This window comes from Mastacembelus armatus, chromosome 13, assembly GCF_900324485.2.
Source record: "Mastacembelus armatus chromosome 13, fMasArm1.2, whole genome shotgun sequence".
In the NCBI taxonomy this organism is placed as follows: Eukaryota; Metazoa; Chordata; class Actinopteri; order Synbranchiformes; family Mastacembelidae; genus Mastacembelus; species Mastacembelus armatus.
In genome coordinates, this window is record NC_046645.1 from 15,658,981 (window position 1) to 15,678,573 (window position 19,593).

The following is a 19,593-nucleotide window of genomic DNA, read 5'->3' on the forward strand; positions in this document are numbered from 1 at the left end:
GGGGTTTATTGTATTCCTATTTAGGGTCACAGGGATTTGCTGGAGCCTATCCCAGCTCTCTTGAGGTGAAAGGCAGGAGGACACCCTGGACAGGTCACCAGGCCATCAAAGTGCAAATGATTCTGAAGAGTTAAGTTCAGTTCAGTTTTATTTGTATAGTACCAAATCACAATAAAAATTATTTCAATGAACTTTACATAGAACCCAACAAATCCCATATGAGCAAGCACAGATTTGTTTTATGAGTGAATTAAAGGTTATATCTTGGTTAAAAATAGGTCCAAGGTTTTTCACAGTAGTGCTGTAGGCCAAAGGTATGCCATCTATTTCACTGGTTTTTAGGTCCAGTTAATTATAGTATATATTTCACTGTTGAACTGAGTGTGAATACATGTTCACTGATGTTCATTCATTCATGTTTGATGTTGCTGTACCATTTTTGGTGGCTATCCAGCCCTCGTCTATTTTGTGTACTACTGGAAGCTGCTACTCAGGAATTTGAAATGAACCTACAAAAATACCAAAATGCAGATGACGACATGATGAGTGATGACATTGTATTCGGCTGATCTTGGGTGTTTGTAGGGTGTGTGTGGTCATGAACCATCTTGTCTATCTTGTCAAGCTCACCTATATTGCAGATGCGTATGCAGTGAGGTCACAGGGAGTAGAGGTGAAGAAGGTAAAGGATTTTAAGTACCTAGGGTCAACAGTCCAGAAAAAGGGACGCGTGCAAGCAAGTTGGAACGGGTGGAGGAAAGTGTCAGGTGTGATGTGTAACAAAAGAGTGTCAGCAAGAATGAAAGGAAAGGTGTACAAGACAGTGGTGAGACCAGCAATGTTGTCTGGTTTAGAGACAGTGGCACTGAGAAAAAGACAGGAGGCAGAGCTGGAGGTAGCAGAGCTGAAGATGTTGAGGTTCTCTCTGGGAGTGACGAGGATGGATAGGATCAGGAATGAGGACATCAGAGGGACAGCTCATGTTAGATGTTTTGGAGAAAAAGCCAGGGAAGCCAGATTGAGATGGTTTGGACATGTTCAGAGGAGGGACAGTGAATACATTGGTAAAAGGATGCTGAGGTTAGAGCACCCAGGAAGGAGGCCTAGAGGAAGACCAAAGAGGAGGTTCTTGGATGTAGTGAAGGAGGACATGAGGATAGTTGGTGTGGGAGAGGAGGATACAGAGGATTGGGTTGAATGGAGGCAGAAACAAAAAAAAGTATGCTCCAACATTAATATTGTTCATGTGTAGGCTCCAGTCACCAGTGGTAGCACTAAACACTGCCACTGTTGAGCAGTACTTTATTATGAAAACAAGACAGAAATCCTACACCATATTTTATTTAACATAGAATGTGGCCATTTGTCTCAAATGTCTCCTCATTTCCTCGTTATAATTCTTCTGATATGAGCAGAGAGGAGTCACAGAAACACTTTTTGAAAGAAATGAAACATCCATCCATCTGAGGCATCATCTGAAGCAACTTCCATTTCTAATGATGGTGGCACAGCTGGAGCACAGCTGGATCAGCTCTGTAGCCCTGCAATCCTTTGAGCTCATACAGAGAACAAAGATAATGTAATATAACTACCGTTCAAATAAAATTAGGAAGGCAATGTTACTATTGCTTGCGAAATATCTGTGCATCTTTCCTCTTAAATCAACACTTTGAAAAGCATCTGGATGTTCATTAAAACCTCTATTTTAAATTTATATGGTGAACCATCAAACCACAGATTGCAAAGTTACTGCTCAGATACAATGCTTTATTATATTAGGAGTTATTCATGTGTGCATTTATTGATATTCTGTTTTTAAATTTATTGTCTAATTATTCAGACCGTAATGAGAATGCCTCCTTTAAAGAAATACTTTAGCAGTTCTATATCTTAGGGAAAGTGATAAGTATATGTTTATGCATCAACATCAAAATATACTTCTTAACCTCATAATAAACAGTATATAATTCTGCTGAAAGACAACAGACTCTCTTCCCCTTGAAAAGTGTAATCGTTCTAATGGAAGATAAAAATTGTTTTATGCTTCCTTCATGCAGACTGACTGTTACAGAATATAAAATAATTTTATCTCATTTTAACCAGAGATTTTCGGGCAGAGGGTTTCTGCTTATCCCAGCATCCTGGATAAAAACTACAAGGGACAGAGATTTTGCTGTTAGGGCTCTGAAGCTCTGGAATGACCTACCTAAGGGAATAAGGTTCTATGATTCTGTTATTTAGTCTATAAGTTGCAAATTTACTTTTATCACCATGCTTTCCCTACTTTTATACAATTTTAATGTCCATTTAGTTTGATTGTAATAATGTATTTTATGTTTATGTTTTTATTGTCCTTTGGTGTTGTATGCAATATGTTTTGTTGGAAAACACTTGAGCTAAATTTTCCAAATAAGAAGCTGCATTGACATTGATTTTCACACCTGCTAAGATATCATGTATTGCCAGTATTCTTTCTGTAAAAGAATGCATAACCCTCTGAGTGACAGTGAGCCAGCATGGTTGAACTGATTCAGAGCTAAGTGGGTGCACTGATATTTCTTTTGGAGTCAGCGTCAGGCCATGCTATTTTGTTTGTTGTGTAGAGGCTTTTCCCATGGGAATGTAACAGTCTGATGTGGTCTGAGATAGAGACGGAAGTCAAGGATTTGTACATTTACTCGTCAATAGTTTGTTGTAATTAAGCATAATTGAGAGTCAACTATTCATCTAGCCAAATCTGAGATCAAGCATCCTGTTTTAGCCAATAATCCTTAGAAAGTGGTGTAACAGCCAAACTGCTCCTTCAGCTTCCTTCAAACTGCCATCCATCTAAACTCTGTCTAGTATCGTGAATTTTCTTTTTCTTTTCAGGTACAAGTATAAATATAAGCTCACGGCTTTTCTATTCTGTTCCAGTGCACTTTTACCATACTTGTGGGGTATCACAAGCACTCACCTAAGGACAGTTTGCCCTGTCAATACAGATAAAACATGCCTATATTAGTGGTTTAATGGGGAGATTTATGCTGTTTTACTGCAAACATAACAAGCAGAAACATGAAGGAATTATTACTATCAGAATATTTTCACAGCTAATGCAACCACAAGGGGGCACAATCCAGTGTCTTCATGTGCCGGTCCCAAGTCTGGGTAAATGCAGAGGGTTGTGTCAGGAAGGGCATCCGACCTAAAATCTAAGCCAAATCAAACATACGAATCATAAATATGACTTCTATACCGGATCGGTCGTTGCCCGGGTTAACAACAACCGCCACTGGTGCTGTTGACTTACAGGGTGCCAGTGGAAATTGGACTACTGTTGGTCGAAGAAGGAGAGGAGGGAGGCGTGTTCGTAGGCAAAGAGAGAAGAGGAAGGGCAGGAGTGTAGGACTTAGTGTAGGGACTTTGAATGTAGGGACTTTGTCAGGGAAAACTAGACAGTTGGCTGATATGATGGAGAGAAGAAAGGTGGATATCTTGTGTGTTCAGGAGACCAGGTGGAAAGGTAGCAGGGCCTATAAATTAGGAGCAGGGTTCAAGCTGTTTTATCATGGTGTGGATGGAAAGAGGAATGGAGTAGGAGTTATCCTGAAGGAGGATTTTGCTAGGAATGTTCTGGAGGTGAAGAGAGTGTCAGATAGGGTGATAAGTCTGAAGCTGGAAGTTGAATTTGTGATGTTGAATGTTGTCAGTGGTTATGCCCCACAGGTAGGATGAGAGTTAGAAGAGAAGGAGAAATTCTGGAGGGAGATGGATGAGGTGATTCAGGGTATCCCTAGTGGTGAGAGAGTGGTGATTGGGGCAGACTTCAATGGACATGTTGGTGAGGGAAACAGAGGTGACGAGGAAGTGATGGGTAAATTTGTTCTGCAGGACAGGAATGCAGAAGGACAGATGGTGGTAGACTTCGCGAAAAGGATGGAAATGGCTATAGTGAACACAGGAGGGAGACAGGAGCACACAAGTTGATTACATCTTGTGCAGACATTTCAACCTGAAAGAGATCAGTGAGTGCAAAGTAGTGGCTGGGGAGAGTGTAGCCAGACAGCATAGGATGGTGGTGTGTAGGATGAATCTGGTGGTGAGGAAGATGAAGAGGACAAGGGCAGAGCAGAGGACCAAGTGGTGGAAGTTGAAAAAGGAAGAGTGTTGTGTGGCTTTCAGGGAGGAGCTGAAACAGGCTCTGGGAGGTCAGGAGGTTCTTCCAGATGGCTGGACAGCTACAGCTAAAGTGATCAGGGAGACAGGTAGGAGGGTACTGGAAAGAGGAAAGCAGATAAGGAGACTTGGTGGTGGAATGAGGAAGTTCAGGAGTGTGTTAAGACGAAAAGGTTAGCTAAGAAGAAGTGGGACACTGAGAGGACAGAAGAGAACGGACAGGAGTACAGGAAGATGCAGTGTAAAGTGAAGGTAGAGGTGGCAAAGGCCAAACAAAGAGCAAATGAGGATTTGTATGATAGGTTGGACACTGAGGGAGAGGTGGATTTGTACAGGTTGGCGAGGCAGAGAGACAGAGATGGGAAGGATGAGCAGTAGGTTAGGGTGATTAAGGACAAGGATGGAAATGTGTTGACAGGTGCCACAAGTGTGATGGAAAGATGGAAGGAATATTTTGAAGAGTTGATGAATTAGGAAAATGTTAGAGAGCACAGAGTAGAAGAGGTGACTGTTGTGGAGCAGGAAGTAGCAAAGATCAGTAAGGATGAAGTGAGGAAGGCGTTGAAGAGGAAGAACAGTGGAAAGGCAGTTGGTCCTGACGACATACCTGTGGAGGTATGGAAGTGTTTAGGAGAGGTGACTAGAGTTTTTGACTGGGCTACTTAACAAGATCTTGGAGAGTAAGAGGATGCCTGAGGAATGGAGGAGAAGTGTACTGGTGCCCATCTTTAAGAACAAGGGAGAAGATGTTGAGGTTCTCTCTGGGAGTGATGAGGATGGATAGGATCAGGAATGAGGTCATCAGAGGGACAGCTCATGCTAGATGTTTTGGAGAAAAAGCCAGAGAAGCCAGATTGAGATGGTTTGGACATGTTCAGAGGAGGGACAGTGAATACATTGGTAAAAGGATGCTGAGGTTAGAGCTGCCAGGAAGGAGGCCTAGAGGAAGCCCAAAGAGGAGGTTCTTGGATGTAGTGAAGGAGGACATGAGGATAGTTGGTGTGGGTGAGGAGGATACAGAGGATAGGGTTAAATGGAGGCAGATGATTCACTGTGGTGACCCCTGAAGGGAGCAGCCGAAAGGAAAAGAAAAAGAATATTTTCACAGCTGCCCTCACCCACCTATTTGACACTCCTCTGTACTGTCAGAGTTCATGGACCCTGAATGAAGCTTTGGTAGAACGGAATCACCACTGAGTCAGTTTGAAGTGATTACTGCAACATCTCTTTGGAACATGTCACATCTTGAAAGAAATGCTCATTTGTAAAGCGGAACTTTCATTTCTTCCAGTCCTTTATTGAACCATAATTAAATATCCACAGAGTTCTTGTAGCTTTCAAGTAACACTGTGTACTGAATTGTTCAAATGAGGAAACATATTGTTCTTTTTACATTTCAGTGGCATTTCAGTTACACACCTTCGCAGATGAAGCTGTGCTGGCCTTATGATTTCAGGTGCAACAGATTTTGCTAATATCCCTCAGATTTGTATCCAAAGTGTTGGCAATGATGAAATATAATTAATATGGGCTGATTGCAACACATATCATTTTTTCTTTAATCACTTTGACTATCACAGTGCATCTCATTTTAAATGTTCTGTATTTTTTAACAGCGAACATTGGACAGTCCCAGAATAGCAAATTCAGTCTCGTTTTAATGACTATATCTTATTATGCTGATTAACCCAGTTTCGTATTATTGTGCTTTATTGAATATGCAACAGTTTTTGCTTATTAGAAAACTCTTGCTGAGAGATGATAAAATACAAAGAGTCAGTTGATAAACTTAATTACATATATAAGTATTGAATAATTATGAAGCAAATTCAAAATGTAAGGTGAAAATAGTGGGAAATAAAATCGTTAAAAGGTATGGGGTCACTCAGCCTTGGTTAACTTTGTCACATTCATTTGGGGAAATGAAGCAGCCATGGAATTTTACAGGGGTGTAAAATCCATTCAAATGTGTTCCAACCTGGTCCCCTATTAAACCCAGACTCTAGTTGTTTAACTGATATCAAATAAAGAATTAAATGAACAATTAGATTTAATTAGCGGATTTTAAAAAGAGGGGAAATAAAATGGGAGCAGTCTCCGGCAGGCTGCGCTGTGCCCAAACAACCCCCCCCCCACCCCGCGCGCGCCTGGCCACATCGTGAGCGCGCAGCAGCAGCAGAGCGGAGAAAGCGCGGAGCGGAGCAGACAGTCAGTCACTACTCAGTCAGTCAGTCAGTCAGGCAGTCAGTCAGTGAGGCAGTGTCGGTGCGGCTCTGCTGGTGTGGATGGTGCTGAGCAGGACAGACTTTTTCCACGGGGATATTCAGCAGCATGACCGGGTGAGTCCCGCGGGTAGAGCCGCAGTCCCAGCTCAGATACGGGGGGCAAAGTTAGAGGTGTGCGGACAAGCGTGCAGTGTGAATGCGGGGAACGGGTTTCCACAGGAGGTGATGCGGTGTTTTTGTTGTTTTTTTTTTTAAAAAAAAAAACCTTTATCTGCAAGACATAGTGATACGAGGTGGGTGACCTGAGCTATATAACATCTGGTATGATGCTGCTGTTGGTGATGCGCTGCAGCTGTGTGGGGCCAGGCAGCGCGCACTGAGCGGGGGCACACCGTGTGGAGGGAAAACAGTTGAGCGGCGACTGCTGATGAACAGCGGGCTGCGGGGCTCCTGCTTCAGCTGCATGGGACATCCGAGAGTCAGGTCCCCGCTGCAGCCATCCGGACATAATCGCAGGGTAGTTGTAACAGGAATTTTTTTTTTTTTTTTTTTTTTACAAACGTTGAGGTTCGTCCATGTCATAAATTCTATAGAAGCAGGTGCATCTGTGTCATCTACTGCACATCTAACACAACTTCACTATCTGCTTTTGAGAAAAAAAGCCTAATGAAACAGGCGTGACCTGCACCTTGATGTTAATTACCTCTGTAACACTGTAGCCTACAGTATGGCACATCCACCGCCACAGCTGGATCGCTGTGAGTGAAATGAAGAAATCATAATTAGTGTGGCATTTCATCAGCCTGAAGCCTGGAAGCACTTGGAAAAAAGAAAATCTTGTGTTTTTTTTTTTTTTTTTTGTGTTTTTTTTTTTGTTTTGTTTTGTTGAAGGAGTCCTGCAGGCTGATTGCGATGCCAGTGTCGATATGATAAGAGTTTAGAGGTACATGTGTGTTGCTGCAGACAGACAGATGGAAGCAACAACTGGGGCTGGTCTGAAGTGTCCCATGGGCATACAGCGAAGACAGCTCTCTCTCTCTCTCTCTCTCTCTGTCTGTCTCTCCCTCTCTCTCTCTCTCTCTCTCTCTCTCTCCCTCTCTCTCTCTCTGTCTCTCCCTCTGCGTACGTGTCTTCCTCTACTTGTGTGGACAAATTTGAGTTTGATGTGGTCCAAGGACATTTCTTCATTGTAAGAAAATTTTGTGCTGAGAGTTCAGGCTTGGCTTTAGGGTTCAGGCTAGAATCAGCTTTGGGCTAAGGGTTAAAATAAAGGTTGCAGTTAAATATTTAGTTGTGACAGTTAAGATTTGGATCAGGGGCTAGGGTGGTATCAGTGAGTGTCCTCACAGCTATTGAAAGGCCAGCGTGTGTGCGCAGAAATTGAGGCTGCATCATGAAGGTAACCAGCAGTCAGTAAAGGGCTGCTCTGTCATTTTTACCGGGAGGTTTCTGTAAAAGCCATCAGGGTGTAAGAGACAGAAGCTGAAGGGGACAGTCGGTCCAAGGGCCTGCTTGTGCGTACCTGTTTAACACAGGCACACATACTGTACCTGTCCACACACATACCGCTCTGTGTGTGAGTGAGCGTGTGAGCCGATGCTTCCTCCTCTCACCTTTCAGCAGGCAGGCAGGCGGCCAAGCAAGCACACAGCTGTCCATTCACTTGCTGTGCTCCCCTTGCTTCTCCTCACCTATTTCTCCAGCATCTCTACCTCTTCCTCCTCTTCACCTCCTTCTTTTTTACCTGATTGGAAATCAGTCTGGCCCACGTTAATGTGTATTACTGCCAACAGCACTGGTCACTGTGCTGTTAACTGCAGCTATAGCTGCTTATTATTGGAGAGATTCTAAGAAAAACAGTAATTTTAGCCTGTGTTATCCTATATAGTTGACTTATGCATTGATTAACCTCCCAAACCCCGTTTCCTTCTGAGTTAACCTTAAAGGAACAGCCTGTCATTTTTGAAAGTTAGCTCATTTACATTCAGGATTTCTATTTGTGGGGGAAAAATGTCCAGGGTTTGAATATTTCCTTGGTACAGCTTCACTGAAGTGCCGGCACATGTTCTGTGTAATCAGGAGAACTCAAGTGGAACTTTACAAATGACATTTGTGAAGATGAAAATTCAGCTTTTTGAACATAACCGTGATCAACAGTATTTGGTATTTACGTGTTTATCAGACTGTAGCACAAGCTGTTTGTACAGAGACTGCCCCGGAGATGATGTCAGGACTTCCATTTTCTGTTATTAAAACTAAATTAAAATGAGCAGCTGAGTGGGGTTCAAACTTTCATATGAGCCTCGCACTTTCAGAGGCCCCTACCTTGTGAAAAGTAATGCAGAAGTTTTACTACAACAAAGGAGCTGAATGACTGTGATGACTACATCGCTGCTACACTAAAGCTTTTGTTACAATTTTTTTAGTTCTCTTGCATGAAAACATCATTTTCATCTCCAGCTAACAAGACTGATTAGGTAAGTTAAATGTGTTGACTTATTAATCAACGTTAGTGTAGAGTTTCATATTCCTTCCCAACTTTTAGGCTCCAGTCTTTGTGCTATAACAGACTAAACATGCCTTGAACCTATCGCTGTGTTTGACAGACTTAGATGGAACTGACATTTTCGTTCTCATCCGAGTCTGGGTCAGATGGCAGGCATTCATATCTCTCAAAATGTTGGACTTGATTGCTTGGTACTATTAATGATAATTATCAGGTCTACAAAGTCGTGTCAGCCGACTCTTTATGAGGTAGACAATGACTGTAATATTGAGACTGAGTGTTTATTGTGACTGTACCATTTCATCAAACATGTCAAACGTGTGTTTCTGCATGACTTTACTGGTATTTCTCTGAATGTCAGCCTGACATATCTGATATCTTTGGAAACATGCAATTTTTATTTAAAACAAAGTTTTGTGGGTTTTTTCTAGTGCTTACATTGATGCGTACCTTCAGTTTGCCTGACAGGAGTTTTAGTATATGATAAAATGAGTCCACTTTTTTGTTGTTGCATGTGGATCGATGTGGATTCTGACTGCAACACTGCAGATAATGTGCATGAGGATTTGCAGAGGAGCTGCTGCACCGCCTCTGCCTGCAGTGGCTGACCTCCCTGCCGAGAACACTGACCTCCACATGGAAGAAGAAGAGGGGGAGGTGGAGATGTAGCCCCCCCCCCAACCCCACCCCTTTCGTTTTGTTCTTCTCCCAGTGCGCCTTGCTCCACAGGCTGCCTGCTTGGAAATGGCATCGCTGCAACCCGTCCTCCTCCTCCACCCTCCCCCTTGCTTTTCCTTCATCTCTGGGGTCCCGAGGGCTTTGTGAGCATCTGTTCGTGCCAAATGCCAGCACTCTGCAGGCCCCCTCCCTCCTTCCCTCTCTGTGTGAGAGAAAGAGAGACGGTGAGAGTTGGGGGATTTCTTTGGTTCCCCCTCTTCATCCAAGCTAGGGAGGGAAGGGGGGGTTGCCTCTTGTGTACTATTGCTTCGTCCTCACTGTTTGTGCAATTGGCTGGTGCGAGCATGTGTGTGTGTGAGTGTGTGAACGGGCCTGCTATTGTTCTCAGCGACTGCTGGAATGCTGTTGAATGGCGGTTGTCTCAGCCCAGATGCCCGGCAGCATTGTCTGTCTTTGTCATTTTCATCTGTATACGGCCCATTTTTTGCTGTCATGTGTGCAACAGCCTGGTCTCACCATCAACCTGCCTCTCTGTTCACTGCTCTGAGCAAAAAGTCAACAGTGTGCAGCATCTGGAAAGCTAATAAACTAGTTAGTTTAGAGGGCAATTTCAAGGTGCTGTATCAGTTTACCATTAATAAATCATGTCAGCATTCATTCTGAACTATTAACATCTTGGATATGGCTGCCAGTAGACTCTGATGCATAGGGCAGTGTCTGTCAGGTTTAGGGGCAAATGCATTTTATACTGCAAGCTTGTGTGACAAACAATAGGAAGTAGGTGCTATTCTTCCCAAAGCCCTAGAATAGAGATTTGATACTCAAATTGGAGTTCAGCTACAGAAATCAGGACTCGGATTGATTTGAGGACTTCAGTTGGCTTTTGAAATGTTGATTCCCTCTCGTGTTGCACTCAAATGATTTATTATTTATGATTTATATATATATATAAAACAATATATATTTTAATTACAGGTGTAGGTAAAATGGGTTTGACACAGGCAGGGTATGAGGGTGAATTATGATTTTTATTTATTATAAATACTGTGAATTAAATCTTAGACCAGTGTGCAAATTCATCCATTCAGCCTAGTTGTACAATTAAGGATTAAACTGAAAGAGGGTCGGGCCTGTGTATGCTTTATAGGCCAGATTATGGGTTACATTGAGGGGTGGAATGGGTCATTTAGAAAAAACACTGTTGGGTGTTACTGCATATATTGGTGGATTCAGAGGATCTGTGTGAAAGCAAAGGAAGCCAGATTCATACATAAGTGACTGGTTTATAAAGACATCTGTTGTTTTCCACAGGTATGTTTTTTTTAGTAGCAACCACTGAAGCACAAATTCTATAAAATAAAGATACATGCATGAACAGCTCTGCCATGAAATCATCACTCTTTTCAATAGCTTTTGAAGTAAAATGTTCAGTCACACTAAACCTAGTGTCACCACTGATCATTCAGAGACCTGATGATCATCCATACTGTCATATTGCAATTTTTTTCATGCACACGTGAGACTTGGCTTACTATGTGCTACCCTGGCTGCAGGCTGTCTTTAGCATCTCATAGCCTTATAGTGCTGCCATGCTTGCTTTGCTTTATTATATATGTGGCTAAAAATGACAGATCTCAGTCCAGGCAGTTTCATCTGTTGGGAGATGGTGGTGAACAGTTTTCTTGATTTATTAAGCTTCTCTTTCAGCATGTTTTAATGAAAGGTTATCCTCTAGAGTTATATATGCTATTGTTGTTTTGATTGTCTGTTATCATATAATATTATGTGCAACTTCTCCTATCATTGCAACAAATAAAAAGGATTTTAGGTTAGATTTAGGTTAAACAGGTCACTGGCAGACCCTTGGTATCTGGTTTATTTAAAAGGATTTGTACTGGCCATCTTAAATCCAATCAAATTTTGATCCTTTCATTGCTGAACTCTACTGTTACAACCTACAGTGTGACTCTTTTGCCTCTGCATGTGAGTGAAATTTTAGTGTGTGAATTTAAAGAACCGTTTGAATGCTTGGGTGTGAGTTAATCTGAATTCTGACATCCAGACTGCACAGATTACACAAAATACGGTACACAGATAAGCACTGATGAAGTCTGACTTTAACTCTCTCATTGTGTACAGAGAAGCAGAGTACGATACAAAACGGTCAGTTAAAATCCTCTCATGTTGTCAGTACCAAATGAAACATTTTCATTGGTGGAAAAAATGACAAATTAGCTAGTTAACAGGACAATTAGCTAGTTATCAATCATTAGTTGTTGTTAATTCAGCGAGAAACATGACTTTGCTGTCATTGTGTGCTTTCTGCAGCCGGTGTCTGTACTCAGAGATTGTTAATTAGGTAAAAGAAGTTGCACTCTCCAACAACATTGTGTGAGAGCAGGGGTAGCCAACCCTGGTCCTCGAGATCTCCTGCCTTGCTTCTTTTCCAGCCATCCCTGCCCTTCCAGTTTCTGATTGGCTGAACACACCTGACCCAAATGATCAGCAGGGATAGTTAGAAAATAAGCAGGGCAGTGTTGGTAACCTCTGGTTTACAGTATGTGAAACCTAAACCAAACTCCACACATAAAGGTCACTGATGGGTTGCGAACCCAGGCCATTCTTTCTGTGTGAGACAACAGTGCTAACCACTGTTCCACCGTGCTGCCCATAACATATCATATCATATAATATCATATAATATAATATAATATCATATCATATCATATCATATCATATCATATCATATTATAACGTAATAGAAAACCTTTACAGTACCTATTGGTTTGTTAGCAGAAATATCTGAAACTAAAACTCAACTATCTAGTAATTTGTTTGAACAATTGAAATAATTTTCTTCTTCCTTGTCTTTGCGTCACTTTTACAGCACTTCACCATAGCCTAATCAACTCATCAGTGTATGCACTTTTCTCAGATTCTAGGTCTCATCATTTCAGCTCTGTTTGGGTGCACACTGCACCATTGCGAACCACAGTACTGATACATATCTAATCATAGCTGCAGTGTAGTGGCAAAACATTTTGCCCCCCTCTTCACATGAACACTTTCTTCCACTTCATTTTCACATTCATGTGTGCTATATGCTCAGCCGTTTGCTAACACAGTGTGAACACATGACAGCATGGGTGACAAACACATCCACATACACTGTCACTGAGAAGCCACACAAATATTTCACTACACGCAGGTGAGACCTTGGATGAGCTTTTGCATGTTTTCAATTGCTCAGTAGCCAGCTCACCAATCAATGCAACCAATAACGTGTAAACCTGTAAATAACCTGCACTTTTTTAGCTGCAATGTGAAGTGTTATTACACAATTCTTCCTCTTGGCCCTGTGAAATAGTGGAATTTCAAGAAAATAATTAGATACAGGTGGTTCTGTGAATAAAAGGTGTTAATTAACTGTATATTAATGGACAGTCTTCTTCTAATATATTCATGTTTCATAACCCCTTGCTTTTATGGTTTTACTTTACACATATGTGGATTTTCAGAAGCTGAAATTGTACAGAAAAAAATAATTTGCTCCATTTTTGTGGAGGCAGACTAGTTGGTCTATATCCAGTTGACCAACCGCCCTGTGCACCGTTCATCTCCGGTCTTACACCAGGGGTCACCTGAGCCAAACCTTGAAATGAAGCTCTGAATTCACTGCATCATTCTTCAAAAAGAGCATTTTTTTTCTATGTCAGCTGTCTAATCAACCAGCAGAATAATTCACAGCGAGCTTTTTGTCATGTTAAATCATGTCTACCTCTTCTCATTTGCTGTGTCAGATTTAGCTGACATGGCGCCAAGAGTCCTCTTTTTACATACATAAAGAGAGATGAAGTTCTTGCCAATGTGTGCAGAAAACATCAATTAAACATTCCTTTACCCCCAAGCCTCACTAAATGCTGACATTATTGGTGAATAATTGTACTTCTGCTATAATATAATTGAAGAATCATAACTTAAGCAGAAATACATTTGCAGACTGTAAGGTACTCCGCTTTTGCACCCACTGATTGTGTTTGCTAACACTAGGGTCTCACATTGGAGTTCCACTGGCTTTTGTGTATGATGTGAGCAGAAGGCGTGGAGCTCAATGTGCATGTGCATACATCAGGAGGTCAGTTAAGGGATCATGTAACTAGCTGGGAGGTATGTCTAATTGGGACAAAAATCCAGCTTCAGTTCATGAAGGAGCAGGAAACATGTAGAAGGCACCATGCACAAAGTGAAGAAAAGTGGGGTCATGCTGTCAAGTGTCCATATGTTTTGACCATTATGTGAATTTGAACTTAACCTTCATTTTCTCTTTCCTCTCTTTAATTTTTAAATCATGTTGCAGTTGCAACAGCCCATTATAGTCTCTTTCTGGTAATGTTAGACACCTAGACAGAGTGCAGCATGTTGCAGTGTGCGCACAGCCGGTGATGTCTCCAGCGCTCCTGCTTGTTCCTTCTTGCCTGCCATGTGTGGCTGGCACTCAGTGCTGCCAGAGCAGATGGGTATTGATCCCTCGTGTGGTGGGTTAGTGTTGGCATGTCTGCTGCTCTCAGAGGTGTCAATCAGAAAACCTGCCCTATCATTTGGGAATGTTCCTGTTTTGTCAGTAACAGTGGCTGTAGCAAACTGGATGTCCTTTATATTATGTTTGCGTACCACATGTTGTGAGACCTTAGGATATTAATTAAGTGCCCCATACATTTCAGAGCAGACCACATTTGTCTATTGTGCATTTGGTGTCTGTGTAGACAGATGCAGCTCCTCACAGTGCCCACTCATACAGTCAATATGAGTACAGAGGTCCATGCGACCCCTCCCAAACATGGCCATGTGACAGAATTTGCAGCACTGGGGCCATTGTATCTAAGCAGATACAGAAATTATAATTTAAGCTGAAAGGCTGGGGCAGTGATTCTCAGTACTTTGGTACGGACAGAAATATGTACCGAAAACTGACATTATTCAGGCAGTCCTTCAAAAACATTTTTACAGCGCAAACATACATGATGATTGCAAGCCATTTTATGCAGTGCCATACAGTACATGGAAGGTTCAGTATGTTTGCTGCGTCCGGTTCAGTCATGTTGGTAATGGACACTGCAGCTGTGAAGGGCAGTGAGTTCAGACATGTACTGTAGCCTTGCTATGGATCAATTTTCTGTTTGTCACAATGAAAATCTTGTCTTGACACATCCTGTCTGTCTCATTCACTAGAAGTCTCACCAAACCTCAGCCGCGTTTTTTCTCATGGTAAAAAAAAAAGCCTTCTCCCTTTGCTATTATTTGAGAGAAATGCATTCCTGTAATAAGCTTGGCTGCTCAGTGGCATGCTGTACTCTAAAATTATGCTGATAGGCCTGCGAAATGGAAAAGTCTAGAAGAAACAGCTGCGTCTCAGTGGAGTAAGTCTCTCTGTGGCATCATTTAGAGGACAGCAGAGACTCTCATCACCCACTCATTGAGATGCACAAAAACAGAGAGTGAGGCATGCTGAGAAGAAATACATACCAATCATCAAATTTCTGCCTTCAGAAACAGGTTGAATTTCAGTACAGATCTGTGCAGCAGGGCAGGGCAGAGCGGCTACTGATTTTATCACAAATAGACCACGTGGCGATTGTGGATTTGCTCTGTGATACACTGCCAGTCAAACTGCTACTGACTTCACCTCTTTTTCTTCTGAACAGAACTGTTGTCAGCGCCAACCTCTCAATCAATTTCTGCTTTCTTGCGGAAGGTGTTCACCAATTGGCCGGCCCCTGCAGTGGCCCGATCCCTTCCTGCATTTGATAGATGTTGTTGTTCACAGCGAGAGAGGAAATGGGAAAATTTTGTGTTTCAAGTGGAGCATGGTGGTGTTTTGGGAATCGATTGCTCGTTAGGAGAGTACTTGATGAGCTCCTGTGTAGAAGGTAATTCAGCTGTGAACTGAGATATAAGCTTTGTCACTCCTTTTGTTTTTTATTCATGACAAATTCAGAAAAAAAAACTATTGCATTGATTGTTGGAGCGTTTTCTCTTCACTTCCCTACTGCTATCCACAGGACATAGCAAAGGAGATAACTGGTGTGTGTGTGTGGCTGTGTATGTATGCTTCTAACAGCACCCATGGTAGTAATATTTGTAGTGTAGGTGGCTAGAGCAGTGTGTGATGGTCCATACATCATTATTATGTGTATTTTTAAGACAATGTGTGTATGTGTGTATTAAAGAGTTCCAACAAATTCTCCAACCTTAATTGTAGAGATTGCTGTGCAAGCAGTACCAACACACACAGACACATACACACACACATGCAGACACACACAGCCAAACATACGCAGACACAAACACACACACACGCAGAAATAGACAAATTTAGAGACGTATACTCACACTCACAGTCACACACACGTGCATTCTCTAGTGACGTAGTGTCTTTCACCAGATTTGCACTTGTGTCTGTACTGGGCACATGCTCACTTGCACACTAGGAGTGCTTTGTTTACAAAAAGCACCCAGAGGCTCCTACAGGAATACCTGGGACAAGGTAAAACTATGGTCTAAAATGCTAACAACAACATTATTATACAACAACCACAATATTATAACCCATTGGTGAGGGGATGAGTGTTAAGTAGTAATGACTAAAAACACAATCATTTTTTTTGTCTTGCTGAGTTGGAATGCATTATACACCTAAAAAAAAGTATAAAAAATACATATCATTATAAAAGAACTGCATGTTCAGTTGCATTGTGTGTTTTAACTGAGTTTGCTTGATGTATTTGTCAGACTTGTTCAGATTGGAGATAACATAACAGCTATTTTGACAGTGAAAACCCGTGTACTGTAGGTCTAATGTTTTTTCTTTTCATAACAGGGAAACCTGATTAGGAATTAATAAGGGAACTGATAAAGAAGCAGACTGATAAGCAGACCCAATAATGGTATTGGTATCAATAAAATCTTATGAATTCCCATCCCTAGATGGGACAAACCTCAAGCTCACTGTGTTGTATTCAGTATTAGATCTGACAAGCCTGAAACATTTGAGTGCCAACCTAATTAGCTGATAATCCTAATTAATGTTGACAAGAGAGGCAACTTGACTCTGAAATGAACAGCAGAAGATACTACTGGTACAAATGTTGACTGAAAATGTAGCTGACACATGGTAATGGAAGGTGTAGCCTACTTAGGTTTACACCTATTTTCTGTGAGTATGTGATCAGCTTGATTGTTTTCACCAGAGAAGACTGAACACTGTGTCTTGTTGAACCCGAATGATTTGTACATTACTCTTTGCTAATGAGAAAAAGAGCAAGGGCAGATTAGGGAAAAAGGGAAAGGGAAGATGTCTCATCTACAAGGTAATGAGGATCAGCGCCATTGTTTTTCTGCTTATTTAAATACTCTTACATAACTGAAAAAAATAAAGCTCTGCTTTGGTCAAAGTTTTGTCTTGTGTTCAGTCTGAGCTGGCCTAGAAATTTCACCTTCAAAGTTCTTGGAGCATTAGGAGATCCTTCCTCAATTTTTTGACATGGAACTGTTTTCTCATAAGCTCCAGGTTATCAACACCTGCATAGCACACACTACTCTGGAGTTCAACATGAGTTTGTGCATTTGTATAATGGGGGCAAATAGTCACAGAACACTCCCTTCTTCACGCTGTTTGTGTTGTGTGTCTGAGCACATATCAAATGATGACAAACAAGAAAGAAGGACCAAACACATGGGCATGCACATGCAAGCTCACATCCATCATTGCACTTGCAGTAATGGAAGTAAAAAGGCTTTTGCTTGATGTCCAATGGCCATGATTATTCAGTGGTCCATCAGTGTTCTGTCATCTCTCTTTGTTTTATCTGTATAAGCTAACCTCCTTCTTTCTGCTGCTGCTCACTTTCTATTCTCTTTCTCCCACTGCTTCCATTCTCAGCTTCACACACACTCACACACCCATCTTCCAGCACTGACACTGCTCTTATTTGGCTCTGTTATACCGGTAGGTAAACCTTAACTTCACCATGTTGAGTCTGAGGTTGTTTTTCTCAGCAGCAGCATGCAATATTTTCTTTTGTATGACTTGTCTCTGCTTTGGTAATTTGACTTTGTTCTCTTCTTGATTATATTTTGATTTCCAATCTACTTTGCTTACTTTTGTATGATATTGACTGTTTATTAGCTGCTTATTGTTCCTGGTTTGCAGCATTTGTTTCGAAAGAGCTGAAAAAACCTGGAAAAGAGATTAAAAAAATAGCAAAACCAGGTTCAATAATGAAGTGAATAGTAGTGTGTGCAGGCCTGCTTCACTGTATAGAGAAGACAGTATTTGTGTGTGTGTGCGTATGTGTCAAATGGATGTATGATACATCTTGTAGTGACTTTTCAGGCTTAACCAAATTTTAATTCTTTTTTTTTACAATATATGTACTATATGCATATACTGTATTCTCCACACAATTTGTATGTATTCAGTTAATTTAAAAATGTACATCATGGCTGTTTTCACACCTGCCTTGTTTAGCAGTTCAATTTCTCTCTTGGTGTGATTCGTGTAGACAGTACAGAACATGGATCTTCCTGTATTTACATTCTCATCCAAGACTCAGTTAACCAATGAGTAGAGGAAACGCTCCTTTAGTGACTTGTAATGATGTATTTGGGTTTGCTTGGATTTTTCTTTGTGTGAAAAGAAACCGAACCAAGGGGGTTTCAATTGGCACAAATGACCTAAATATCCCTGCTGCAGTTTGAAGTCGTGTAATGAATTGAGAAAAATGTACAAAACAAACATCAAGTTTCCATTATGTCTGTTTTCTTCAAACTACAAGAGGGGTGTCGCAAGAGTTTTTACTCTCACCAACCAACGTCAGATTCATGAGAGACAAGATGCTGCCAACTATGTCAATGAACCATTAGTGTGTGGTTTTTCTACAGGATGGATGCAGTTTGACTGCTCCAAGAGCTCACATGAGAGACAGGAATGCAGCTCTAGCATAATGGTGCTTTAATATCAGATGCAGGCAGGTAAAAGCAAGTTTACATAAAGTACCAGTGTAATAGAAGGAGACAGCATGTCTGAACAGCCATAAAAAGGGGGACTGAAATAAATGCATACATAAGAAAAGGTAAATTAATTAAATTTAAAACAAGTTTATCATATGTAAGTTTAGTATCATGTTTTCTAATTATTGACAGAAATGTGTATGTAATGTTATCTACTTTTTGTAGGATCAGACAAATCCTGCTTAAAATCAGACAAATCCTTTTTTCCAGTATGTGTACAGCTGCCTCATTTCTTTTTGTAAGGCGATAAACTTATCACTCAGTAATGTTTTACAAAGCTCTAATTACAAACACAAACTAATTCAGTACATTTATATCAGTGAGGTCCAAATGGGCTGAACACAAATAATCTGTACTGATATTAAAATGATTTCAACAGCAGTGCGAGATAAACGGCAAATGCTTTTATGACTAGATTTCTGACCTGTTCAGACTTGAAGTGAGAGAGGACACATTTCTTGCTGCAAGTTACAGTACACTGCAGGGTTATTATCTGTTCCCACAGACATACGGGGCTCAGTTGGAAGTTCACTCTACTTTATTTGAGCAGTTACACATGCTTTTATTTTCATGATGAATGTAGTTGTTTGCAGCTTTTGGGAATACTTTGAGTGAGTCATACATCTGTGCAGCCCTGCAGCCTGCCTGTGTAACTGTGTAGCCTAAAGGCTGTGATGTCCTTTCTTTTCACTTTGGATGTGATCATGTGGGACAGCAGCTGCCCAAAGATCAGAGAGGCTTGTGACCAGGAGGATGTTGGTTGCACTCCCAGGACCTGCCATTTTCTGTGTGTGTATAGAGCAGTGTGAATGTGAAGCAGGGAGTTGGTCCATGGTAAAAGGCATGCTGGTAGTGTCTCAGTTTTCAGCTGTCTTGCATCACTGCATCTCCGCTTAGTGTGCCCTCCTCCTCATCCCTTTGCACATTCAAGCAGCATGAGGTTTGCTACTGCTGCAG

The 19,593-nt window shown here is 41.4% G+C and overlaps 1 protein-coding gene across 3 annotated transcripts in view; it reads left to right on the forward strand.

Moving 5' to 3' along the window:
• The first annotated feature begins 6,370 nt into the window (after window positions 1–6,370).
• The window catches only part of fat3a (FAT atypical cadherin 3a), a 165,108-nt gene continuing 151,885 nt past the window's right edge, over window positions 6,371–19,593 (forward strand). For all 3 annotated transcript variants that reach the window (XM_026296673.1, XM_026296681.1, XM_026296690.1), the window contains exon 1: window positions 6,371–6,497. The gene's annotated coding sequence lies outside the window, so the exon portion shown is untranslated. The remainder of the gene's footprint in view (window positions 6,498–19,593) is intronic.